Source organism: Ranitomeya variabilis, chromosome 1 (genome assembly GCF_051348905.1).
Source record: "Ranitomeya variabilis isolate aRanVar5 chromosome 1, aRanVar5.hap1, whole genome shotgun sequence".
NCBI classification, from domain to species: domain Eukaryota; kingdom Metazoa; phylum Chordata; class Amphibia; order Anura; family Dendrobatidae; genus Ranitomeya; species Ranitomeya variabilis.
Genome location: NC_135232.1, coordinates 750,633,401 through 750,646,197, shown reverse-complemented (window position 1 = coordinate 750,646,197; position 12,797 = coordinate 750,633,401). Strand labels below are relative to the sequence as shown.

General features: G+C 44.0%; 1 protein-coding gene across 2 annotated transcripts in view; it reads left to right on the top strand.

Moving 5' to 3' along the window:
- USE1 (unconventional SNARE in the ER 1) overlaps positions 1–12,797 on the top strand; it is a 77,945-nt gene that overhangs the window by 38,043 nt on the left and 27,105 nt on the right. The gene's annotated exons all lie outside the window — the stretch shown is intronic.

Below are 12,797 nucleotides of genomic sequence, written 5' to 3'. Positions count from 1 at the left end.
TGAAGGGCTACTCACAATTGTCACCATCTGGAGACCCACTCTTCACAGCTTTGTTAGCTTGGTGCATGAGCACCAGGTCTGGCACATAGCCGCCAGTGATACATAATGGGCTCCCGAGTCACAGATTACAGTGTATCACAGCTTGTTACTTATGGGGCTGCAAAACTACATTGGTAGACTATTGATAGTGTCCATGCTGAGCCGTGCATACAGCTGGCACCTGAACAGCAGAACTGGACAGTGTCCCCAGAATACACTATGGGAAGAAGGCAAGATGATGGAACCAGTTTATTGCTTTAAAGGGGTTTTCCCATAAACAATGTACATTTTAATTAACCCCTTCACGACCTTTGACGCATACGCTGCGTCATGAAAGTCGGTGCCAATGCGACCTATGACGCAGCGTATGCGTCATGGAATGATCGCGTCCCTGCAGATCGGGTGAAAGGGTTAACTCCGATTTTACCCGATCTGCAGAGACAGGGGGAGTGGTGCTTCAGCCCAGGGGGGGTGGCTTGACCCCCCCGTGGCTACGATCGCTCTGATTGGCTGTTGAAAGTGAAACTGCCAATCAGAGCGATTTGTAATATTTCACCTAAAAAACTGGTGAAATGTTACAATCCAGCCATGGCCGATGCTGCAATGTCATCGGCCATGGCTGGAAATACTCAAGTGCCCCCCACACCCACCGATCGCCCCCCCAGTCCTCCGTTATGGGGTCCGGTCCCCTCCGTCCGCCTGCCGGCTCCCCCGTCCTCCTGTCCGCTCCCTCCTGGCTCAGATCCCCCCCCCCCTGTGCTCCGATCACCCCCCCTGTGCTCCGATCCACCACCCCTTCATACTTACCGATCCTCCCGGTGTCCGGCCGTCTCCTCGCTGGGCGCCGCCATCTTGGAAAATGGCGGGCGCATGCTCAGTGCGCCCGCCGAATCTGCCAGTCGGCAGATTCCTTACAAGTACATTTTGATCGCTGTGGTAGGTTCTATCACAGCGATCAAAATAAAAAAAATAATAAATAACCCCCCCCCCCCTTTATCACCCCCATAGGGACAATAATAAAATAAAGAAAATTTTTTTTTTCTTTTTCCACTAGGGTTAGGGTTAGAACTAGGGTTAGAACTAGGGGTAGGGGTAGGGTTAGGGGTAGGGTTATGGCATGTGCACACAGAGCGGATCGGCAGCGGATACGCAGCGGATCGGCCGCGGATCCGCAGCGGATCCGCAGCGGATCGGCAGCGGATCCGCAGCGGATCGGCCGCGGATCCGCAGCGGATTGGCCGCTGCGAATTCGAAGCAGTTTTCCATCAGGTTTACAGTACCATGTACACCTAAGGAAAACCAAATCCGCTGTGCCCATGGTGCGGAAAATTCCGTGCAGAAACGCTGCGTTGTATTTTCCGCAGCATGTCAATTCTTTGTGCGGATTCCGCAGCGTTTTACACCTGTTCCTCAATAGGAATCCGCAGGTGAAATCCGCACAAAAAAACACTGGAAATCTGCTGTAAATCTGCAGGTAAAACGCAGTGCCTTTTACCTGCAGATTTTTCAAAAATCGTGCGGAAAAATCTCACACGAATCCGCAACGTGGGCACATAGCCTTAGGGTTAGGGTTGGAATTAGAGTTAGGGTTGGAATTAGGGCTAGGGTTTGAAATAGGGTTAAGATTAGGCTTGTGGTTAGGGTTACGGATAGGGTTAGGGGTGTGTTGGGGTTACAGTTGTGGTTAGGGTTGGGATTAGGGTTACGGTTGGGATTAGGGTTGGAATTAGGGTTACGGGTGTGTTGCGGTTAGGGTTGTGGTTAGGGGTGTGTTGGGGTTAGGGTTGTGATTAGGGTTATGGCTACAGTTGGGATTAGGATTAGGGGTGTGTTGGGGTTAGTGTTGAAGTTAGAATTGAGGGGTTTCCACTATTTAGGCACATCAGGGGTCTCCAAACGCAACATGGCGCCACCATTGATTCCAGCCAATCTTGCGTTCAAAAAGTCAAATGGTGCTCCCGCCCTTCCAAGCCCCGACGTGCGCCCAAACAGTGGTTTACCCCCACATTTGGGGTACCGGCGTACTCAGGACAAACTGGGCAACAAACATTGGGGTCCAAATTCTCCTGTTACCCTTGTGAAAATAAAAAATTGCTTGCTAAAACATCTTTTTTGAGGAAAGAAAAATGATTTTTTATTTTCACGGCTCTGCGTTGTAAACTTCTGTGAAGCACTTGGGGATTGAAAGTGCTCACCACACATCTAGATTAGTTCCTTGGGGGGTCTAGTTTCCAAAATGGGGTCACTTGTGGGGGGTTTCTACTGTTTAGGCATATCAGGGGCTCTGCAAACGTAACATGATGCCCGCAGACCATTCCATCAAAGTCTGCATTCCAAAACGTCACTACTTCCCTTCCGAGCCCTGACGTGTGCCCAAACAGTGGTTTACCCCCACATATGGGGTATCAGCGTACTCACAACAAACTGGGCAACAAATATTGGGGTCCAAATTCTCCTGTTACCCTTGTGAAAATAAAAAAATTGCTTGCTAAAACATCTTTTTTGAGGAAAGAAAAATGATTTTTTATTTTCACGGCTCTGCGTTGTAAACTTCTGTGAAGCACTTGGGGATTGAAAGTGCTCACCACACATCTAGATTAGTTCCTTGGGGGGTCTAGTTTCCAAAATGGGGTCACTTGTGGGGGGTTTCTACTGTTTAGGCATATCAGGGGCTCTGCAAACGTAACATGATGCCCGCAGAGCATTCCATCAAAGTCTGCATTTCAAAACGTCACTACTTCCCTTCCGAACCCCGACGTGTGCCAAAACAATGGTTTACCCCCACATATGGGGTATCAGCGTACTCAGGAGAAACTGGACAACAACTTTTGGGGTCCAATTTCTCCTGTTACCCTTGGGAAAATAAAAAATTGTGGGCTAAAAAATCATTTTTGAGAAAAGAAAAATTATTTTTTATTTTCATGGCTCTGCGTTATAAACTTCTGTGAAGCACTTGGGGGTTCAAAGTGCTCACCACACATCTAGATTAGTTCCTTTGGAGGTCTAGTTTCCAAAATGGGGTCACTTGTGCTGGAGCTCCAATGTTTAGGCACACAGGGGCTCTCCAAACGCGACATGGTGTCCGCTAATGATTGGAGCTAATTTTCCATTCAAAAAGCCAAATGGTGTGCCTTCCCTTCCGAGCCCTGCCGTGCGCCCAAACAGTGGTTTACCCCCACATATGAGGTATCATCGTACTCAGGACAAACTGGACAACAACATTTGGGGTCCAATTTCTCCTATTATCCTTGGGAAAATAAAAAATTCTGGGCTAAAAATCATTTTTGAGGAAAGAAAAATTATTTTTTTATTTTCACGGCTCTGCGTTATAAACTTCTGTGAAGCACCTGGGGGTTATAAGTGCTCACTATGCATCTAGATAAGTTCCTTGGGGGGTCTAGTTTCCAAAATGGGGTCACTTGTAGGGGAGCTCCAATGTTTAGGCACACAGGGGCTCTCCAAACGCGACATGGTGTCCGCTAACGATTGGAGCTAATTTTCCATTCAAAAAGTCAAATGGCACGCCTCCCCTTCCGAGCCTTGCCGTGCACCCAAACAGTGGTTTACCCCCACATATGAGGTATCGGCATACTCAGGAGAAATTGCCCAACAAATTTTAGGATCCATTTTATCCTGTTGCCCATGTGAAAATGAAAGAATTGAGGCTAAAAGAAATTTTGTGTGAAAAAAAAGTACTTTTTCATTTTTGCTGATCAATTTGTGAAGCACCTGGGGGTTTAAAGTGCTCACTATGCTTCTAGATAAGTTCCTTGGGGGGTCTAGTTTCCAAAATGGGGTCACTTGTGGGGGAGCTCCAATGTTTAGGCACACGGGGGCTCTCCAAACGCGACATGGTGTCCGCTAACGATGGAGATAATTTTTCATTCAAAAAGTCAAATGGCGCTCCTTCCCTTCCGAGCCTTACCATGTGCCCAAACAGTGGTTTACCCCCACATGTGAGGTATTGGTGTACTCAGGAGAAATTGCCCAACAAAATTTAGGATCCATTTTATCCTGTTGCCCATGTGAAAATGAAAAAATTGAGGCTAAAATAATTTTTTTGTGAAAAAAAAGTACTTTTTCATTTTTACGGATCAATTTGTGAAGCACCTGGGGGATTAAAGTGCTCACTATGCTTCTAGATAAGTTCCTTGGGGGGTCTAGTTTCCAAAATGGGGTCACTTGTGGGGGAGCTCCAATGTTTAGGCACACGGGGGCTCTCCAAACGTGACATGGTGTCCGCTAAAGATTGGAGCCAATTTTTCATTCAAAAAGTCAAATGGCGCTCCTTCCCTTCCGAGCCCTGCCGTGCGCCCAAACAGTGGTTTACCCCCACATATGAGGTATCAGCGTGCTCAGGACAAATTGGACAACAACGTCCGTGGTCCAGTTTCTCCTTATACCGCTGGGAAAATAAAAAAATTGTTGCTAAAAGATCATTTTTGTGACCAAAAAGTTAAATGTTCATTTTTTACTTCCATGTTGCTTCTGCTGCTGTGAAACACCTGAAGGGTTAATAAACTTCTTGAATGTGGTTTTGAGCACCTTGAGGGGTGCAGTTTTTAGAATGGTGTCACTTTTGGGTATTTTCAGCCATATAGAACCCTCAAAATGACTTCAAATGTGAGGTGGTCCCTAAAAAAAATGGTTTTGTAAATTTTGTTGTAAAAATGAGAAATCACTGGTCAAATTTTAACCCTTATAACTTCCTAGCAAAAAAAAAAATTGTTTCCAAAATTGTGCTGATGTAAAGTAGACATGTGGGAAACGTTATTTATTAACTATTTTGTGTCACATAACTCTCTGGTTTAACAGAATAAAAATTCAAAATGTGAAAATTGCAAAATTTTCAAATTTTTTGCCAAATTTCCATTTTTTTCACAAATAAACTCAGAAATTATCGACCTAAATTTACCACTAACATGAAGCCCAATATGTCACGAAAAAACAATCTCAGAATCGCTAGGATCCGTTGAAGCGTTCCGGAGTTATTACCTCCTAAAGGGACACTGGTCAGAATTGCAAAAAACGGCAAGGTCATTAAGGCCAAAATAGGCTGGGTCATGAAGGGGTTAACTAGATCTTGAAATTAATTTAATTTCCATAATTGGTTGTGTTAAAAAAATGTTCTTGTTCTGAGATAAGCTTATATATGTGCCCCTGCTGTGTACTGTGTAATGGCTGTGTCTGATCGTGCAGGGACATGGTCTGATTATACCACAGGTCCTGTGCAAGGGAGGGAAGCAAAAGAGCGTATACAGACAGGACAGCACAAGATCACAGCTGATTCTTTCTGTGAGGTAAAACATTTCACTGCCTGTTTTTAAGCAATATTTCATCTGACAAACAGAATCAGTTGTGATCCCATGTTGCTCTGTCTGTATACTCTCTTTTGCTTCCCCTACCCAGGAGCTGTGGTATGATCAGACCATGTTCCTGTACGGTCAGACACAGCCATTACACAGTACACAGCAGGGACACATTTATAAGATTATATCAGCACAGGAACATTTTATTTAAACACATCCAATTGTGGAAATTATTATTATTCAAAGATCTACTGAATAAAATGTAGTTACTTTGTGTGACAACCCCTTTAACCCCTTCCCGACCTGTGACACAGCGTATGCGTCATGAAAGTCGGTGCCAATCCGACCTGTGACGCATATGCTGTGTCACAGAATGATCGCGTCCCTGCAGATCGGGTGAAAGGGTTAACTCCAATTTCACCCGATCTGCAGGGACAGGGGGAGTGGTACTTCAGCCCAGGGGGGGTGGCTTCACCCCCCCGTGGCTACGATCGCTCTGATTGGCTGTTGAAAGTGAAACTGCCAATCAGAGCGATTTGTAATATTTCACCTATGAAAATGGTGAAATATTACAATCCAGCCATGGCCGATGCTGCAATAGCATCTGCCATGGCTGGAGACCCCGATCTGCCCCCACCCCACCGATCGCCTCCCCAGTCGTCCTTTTTGCCCCGATCTCCGTTCCGCTCCCCTCCTCCCTCCTGTCGGCTCCCCCGGTCCTCCTGTCCGCTCCCCAGGTCCTCCAGCCGGCAGATTCGTTCCTGCACATTTTGGTCGCTGTGATAAGTTCTATCACAGCGATCAAAATAAAAAAAAAATAGTAAATAAACCCCCCCTTTATCACCCCCATAGGTAGGGACAATAATAAAATACAGAAAATATGATTATTTTTGTTTTTCCATTAGGGTTAGGGGTACGGTTAGGGGTAGGGTTAGGGGTAGGGTTGCACTTAGGGTTGCACTTAGGGTTGCACTTAGGGTTGCACTTAGGGTTGCACTTAGGGTTAGGGTTGCACTTAGGGCTAGGGTTGCACTTAGGGTTGCACTTAGGGCTAGGGTTGCACTTAGGGTTGCACTTAGGGCTAGGGTTGCACTTAGGGTTGCACTTAGGGCTAGGGTTGCACTTAGGGTTGCACTTAGGGCTAGGGTTGCACTTAGGGTTGCACTTAGGGCTAGGGTTGCACTTAGGGTTGCACTTAGGGCTAGGGTTGCACTTAGGGTTGCACTTAGGGTTGCACTTAGGGCTAGGGTTGCACTTAGGGTTGCACTTAGGGCTAGGGTTGCACTTAGGGTTGCACTTAGGGCTAGGGTTGCACTTAGGGTTGCACTTAGGGTTGCACTTAGGGTTGCACTTAGGGTTAGGGTTGCACTTAGGGCTAGGGTTGCACTTAGGGTTGCACTTAGGGCTAGGGTTGCACTTAGGGTTGCACTTAGGGCTAGGGTTGCACTTAGGGTTGCACTTAGGGCTAGGGTTGCACTTAGGGTTGCACTTAGGGCTAGGGTTGCACTTAGGGTTGCACTTAGGGCTAGGGTTGCACTTAGGGTTGCACTTAGGGCTAGGGTTGCACTTAGGGTTGCACTTAGGGTTGCACTTAGGGTTGCACTTAGGGTTGCACTTAGGGCTAGGGTTGCACTTAGGGTTGCACTTAGGGCTAGGGTTGCACTTAGGGTTGCACTTAGGGTTGCACTTAGGGTTGCACTTAGGGTTGCACTTAGGGCTAGGGTTGCACTTAGGGCTAGGGTTGCACTTAGGGCTAGGGTTGCACTTAGGGCTAGGGTTAGAATTAGGGTTAGGGTTGGAATTAGGGTTAGAATTAGGCTATGTGCACACGGTGCGGATTTGGCTGTGAATCCGCAGCGGATTGGTCGCTGCGGATTCGTATCAGTTTTCCATCACGTTTACAGTACCACGTAAACCTATGGAAAACCAAATCTGCTGTGCCCATGGTGCAGAAAATACAGCGCGGAAACGCTGCGTTGTATTTTCCGCAGCATGTCAATTCTTTGTGCAATTCCGCAGCGTTTTACACCTGCTCCATAATAGGAATCCGCAAGTGAAATCCACACAAAAAACACTGGAAATCTGCGGTAAATCCGCAGGTAAAGCGCAGTGCATTTTACCTGCAGATTTTTCAAAAACTGCGGAAAAATCCACACAAATCCGCAACGTGAGCACATAGCCTTAGGGTTAGGGTTGGAATTAGGGGTAAGACTAGGGTTAGGGGTGTGTTGGGGTTAGGGTTGTGGTTAGGGTTGGGATTAGAGTTAGGGGTGTGTTGGGGTTAGTGTTGGAGTTAGAATTGAGGGGATTCCACTTTTTAGGCACATCAGGGGGTCTCCAAACGCGACATGGCGCCACCATTGATTCCAGCCAATCTTGCGTTGAAAAAGTAAAATGGTGCTCTCTCCCTTCCGAGCCCCGACGTGTGCCCAAACAGTGGTTTACCCTCACATATGGGGTACCAGCGTACTCAGGAGAAACTGATCAACAACTTTTGGGGTCCAATTTCTCCTGTAACCCTTGGGAAAATAAAAAATTGCGGGCTAAAAAATTATTTTTGAGGAAAGAAAAATGATTTTTTATTTTCACGGCTCTGCGTTATAAACTTCTGTGAAGCACTTGGGGGTTCAAAGTGCTCACCACACATCTAGATAAGTTCCCTTGGGGGTTTAGTTTCCAAAATGGGGTCACTTGTGGGGGGTTTCTACAGTTTAGGAATATCAGGGGCTCTGCAAACGCAACGTGATGCCCGCAGAGCATTCCATCAAAGTCTGCATTTCAAAACGTCACTACTTCACTTCCGAGCTCCGGCATGTGCCCAAACAGTGGTTTACCCCCACATATGGGGTATCACCGTACTCAGGAGAAACTGGACAACAACTCTTGCGGTCAAATTTCTCCTGTTACCCTTGGGAAAATAAAAAAAATCAGGGCTAAAAAAATTTTTTTGAGGAAAGAAAACGTATTTATTATTTTCACGGCTCTGCGTTATAAACTTCTGTGAAGCACTTAGGGGTTCAAAGTGCTCACCACACATCTAGATAAGTTCCTTTGGGGGTCTAGTTTCCAAAATGGGGTCACTTGTGGGGGGTTTCTACTGTTTAGGCACATCAGGGGCTCTGCAAACGCAACGTGACGCCCGCAGAGCATTCCATCAAAGTCTGCATTTCAAAACGTCACTACTTCCCTTCCGAACCCCGACGTGTGCCCAAACAGTGGTTTACCCCCACATATGGGGTATCAGCGTACTCAGGAGAAACTGGACAACAACTATTGGGGTCAAATTTCCCCTGTTACCCTTGGGAAAATAAAAAATTCAGGGCTAAAAAAAAATTTTTGAGAAAAGAAAAATAATTTTTTATTTTCATGGCTCTGCGTTATAAACTTCTGTGAAGCACTTGGGTTCAAAGTGCTCACCACACATCTAGATTAGTTCCTTGGGAGGTCTAGTTTCCAAAATGGGGTCACTTATGGGGAAGCTCCAATGTTTAGGCACACAGGGGCTCTCCAAACGCGACATGGTTTCCGCTAATGATTGGAGCTAATTTTCCATTCAAAAAGCCAAATGGCGTTCCTTCCCTTCCAAGCCCTGCCGTGCACCCAAACAGTGGTTTACCCCCACATATGGGGTATCATCGTACTCAGGACAAACTGGACAACAACATTTGGGGTCCAATTTCTCCTGTTACCCTTGGGAAAATAAAAAATTCTGGGCTAAAAATCATTTTTGAGGAAAGAATTATTTTTTATTTTCACGGCTCTGCGTTATAAACTTCTGTGAAGAACTTGTTGGTTTAAAGTGCTCACTATGCATCTAGATAAGTTCCTTGGGGGGTCTAGTTTCCAAAATGGGGTCACTTGTGGGGGAGCTCCAATGTGGCGTACTCAGGAGAAATTGCCCAACAAATTTTAGGATCCATTTTATCCTGTCGCCCATGTGAAAATTAAAAAATTGAGGCTAAAAGAATTTTTTTGTGAAAAAAAAGTACTTTTTCATTTTTACGGATCAATTTGTGAAGCACCTGGGGGTTTAAAGTTTTCACTATGCATCTAGATAAGTTCCTTGGGGCATCTAGTTTCCAAAATGGGGTCACTTGTGGGGGAGCTCCAATGTTTAGGCACACGGGGGCTCTCCAAACGCGACATGGTGTCCGCTAAAGATTGGAGCCAATTTTTCATTGAAAAAGTCAAATGGCGCTCCTTCCCTTCCGAGTTCTGCCGTGCGCCCAAACAGTGGTTTATCCCCACATATGAGGTATCAGCGTACTCAGAACAAATTGGAGAACAACTTTCGTGGTCCAGTTTCTCCTTTTACCCTTGGGAAAATAAAAAAATTGTTGCTAAAAGATCATTTTTGGGACTAAAAAGTAAAATGTTCATTTTTTCCTTCCATGTTGCTTCTGCTGCTGTGAAACACCTGAAGGGTTAATAAACTTCTTGAATGTGGTTTTGAGCACCTTGAGGGGTGCAGTTTTTAGAATGGTGTCACTTTTGGGTATTTTCAGCCATATAGAACCCTCAAATTGACTTCAAATGTGAGGTGGTCCCTAAAAAAAATGGTTTTGTAAATTTTGTTGTAAAAATGAGAAATCACTGGTCAAATTTTAACCCTTATAACTTCCTAGCAAAAAAAAATGTTGTTTCCAAAATTGTGCTGATGTAAAGTAGACATGTGTGAAATGTTATTTATTAACTATTTTGTGTCACATAACTCTCTGGTTTAACAGAATAAAAATTCAAAATGTGAAAATTGCAAAATTTTCGCCAAATTTCCATTTTTTTCACAAATAAACTCAGAAATTATCGACCTAAATTTACCACTAACATGAAGCCCAATATGTCACGAAAAAACAATCTCAGAATCGCTAGGATCCGTTGAAGCGTTCCTGAGTTATTACCTCATAAAGGGACACTGGTCAGAATTGCAAAAAACGGCAAGGTCATTAAGGCCAAAATAGGCTGGGTCATGAAGGGGTTAAGTTTTGTTCTGCTGGGGCACCTTGGCTATTGGCATTTATCTGGGTGTTAGGCTGGGTTCATGTTGTATTTGATTCCCACATCGGTGGTTCTATTTGGGCTTGCTTCTGAAGCCCTGGAAAACTTAGAATCGAGCTTATGCGCTGATGGGGCCATTGACTGTAATGATGCAGATGGAGTCAGTGTGTGCTCTGATAGACATCATTTTTAGCTGTATTGCCCTTTTAAGGAAGGCACCAAAATATGGTCGACTATTTTCGTGCCTGCCTAAAATACAGATACAGATGAAAATTATATCTGACAGGTCACAAAGTGACTTCTGTCTGCATCAGTAGTCAATGACCCATTCAGCAGACACTTCTGACTGACATTTTCCAGAACTTCAGACGGAGCAACTAACATGGGGATCAAATGTGAAATGTCCATACAAGTGCTTCTCACTAAATTAGAATATTATTATCCACGTGTTAATTTATTTCAGTTCTTCAATTCAAAAAGTGAAACTCATATTATATATAGTCCTTACGACCAGAGTGATCTATTTCAAGTGTTTATTTCTGTGAATGTTGATGATTATGGCTTACAGCCAATGAAAACCCAAAAGTCATTATCTCAGTAATGGGGAACCAGTCTAATTGCTGAATGTGGAGTCTATAAGGAATTTTTCCCCTAACATGAGGCAATTAGCATCTGCCTCATGGTGTGTTTGTCTTCTTCTGGATTAATATGTTAGGCTATATGTTGAACTTGATGGACTTCAGTCTACGTTCAGTCTGGTTTAAAAACAACACTATCGCTGTGCTTGATTGGCCATCAAACTCGCCTGACCTTAACCCCATAGAAAATCTATGTGGTATTGTCAGAGGAAGATCAGACACCAGACCCAACAATGCAGATGAGCTGAAGGATGCTATCAAAGCAACCTGGGCTTCCATAACCCCTCAGCAGTGCCACAGTCTGATCACCTCCATGCCAGGCCACATTGATGCAGTAATTGATGCAAAAGTAGCTGCGACCAAGTATTGAGTGCATTTACTGAACATACATTTCAGTAGGCCAACATTTCGGATTTTAAAATCATTTTTCAAGCTGGTGTTACAAAGTATTCTAATTTACTGATATAATGACTTATGGGTTTTGATTGGCTGTAAGCCATAATCATCAACATTAACAGAAATAAACACTTGAAATAGATCACTGTTTGTAATGACTCTATATAATATGAGTTTCACTTTTTGTATTGAAGAACTGAAATAAATTAACTTTTTGATGATATTCTAATTTAGCGAGAAGCACTTGTAGATTATTTGTGTCAAATTAGGGCTGTCTAAAGATTGTTGCAGGGCACGTCAGTTAATGTCAGTGGTATTTTTAAGTAGGGTATTCAGGGATCGTTTGAAGATGAACATGACAAAGTGTATAAGGTGTCAACTTCTTCAGGTCTGTTATTTAATTTGATGTATGATCTGCTGAAAAAAGTCCAATCCATAGAGACCCCAGTTCACGACTTTCAGGCCTAAGGCTATGTGCACACGTTGTGGATTAGGCTTAGGAATTTTTGGTGCGGATTCTGCATCTCTTGGCAGAAAACGCAGGTGCGAATTTGACGCGTTTTTGTGCGGATTCTGCATCTCTTGTCAGAAAATGCAGGTGCGGATTTACTGCGTTTTTTACCACTGCTGATTTCTATAATGGAATGGGTACAAAAACGCTGCAGATCAGCAAAAAAGAAGTGACATGCTCCTTCTTTTAATCCGCAGCGTTTCCGCACGGAATTTTCTGCACCATTAGCACAGCGTGTTTTTTTTTCTCATTGATTTACATTGTACTGTTTGTATTGTACTTTTCTGCGCGGAAAAAAACGCTGCGGATCCGCAGGAAATCCGCAACGTGTGCACATACCCTTACAGCTTTGGACACTTGTGACTTTTTTGGGGGTATTTTTTTTTAAATGCATGTATTTTTTTGCTAAAACATAGTTTTGTAGTTTTTAAAGGTGAATGTATACTGAAGTCTATCAAGTTCAACATGTAGCCTAACATGTTAATCCAGAAGAAGACAAACACACAAGGCAGATGCTAATTGTTAGGGGAAAAATTCCTTATCGACTGTACATTCAGCAATAAGTCTGGTTTCCCATCACAGAATTTAGTACCCATAACCTGTAACATATTTTTAAAGACTAACATCCTGGTCCTCCTTGTACTTTTGTAGTGAATCGACCATTACTACATCATGTGGCAGATAGTTCTATAATCTCACTGCTCTTACAGTAAAGAATCGCCTCCTGTGATTGTGATTAAATCTCGTTTCCCCTAGATTTAGAGGATGCCCCCTTGTCCCTGTCGCAAATCTAGGTGTAAAAAGGTCATTAGAAAGATCTCTTCTATCCCCTTATATATTTGTACATTATAATAAGATCGCCCCTAAGCCTTCGTTTCTCCGAACTGAATAACCTCATGTTTGATAACC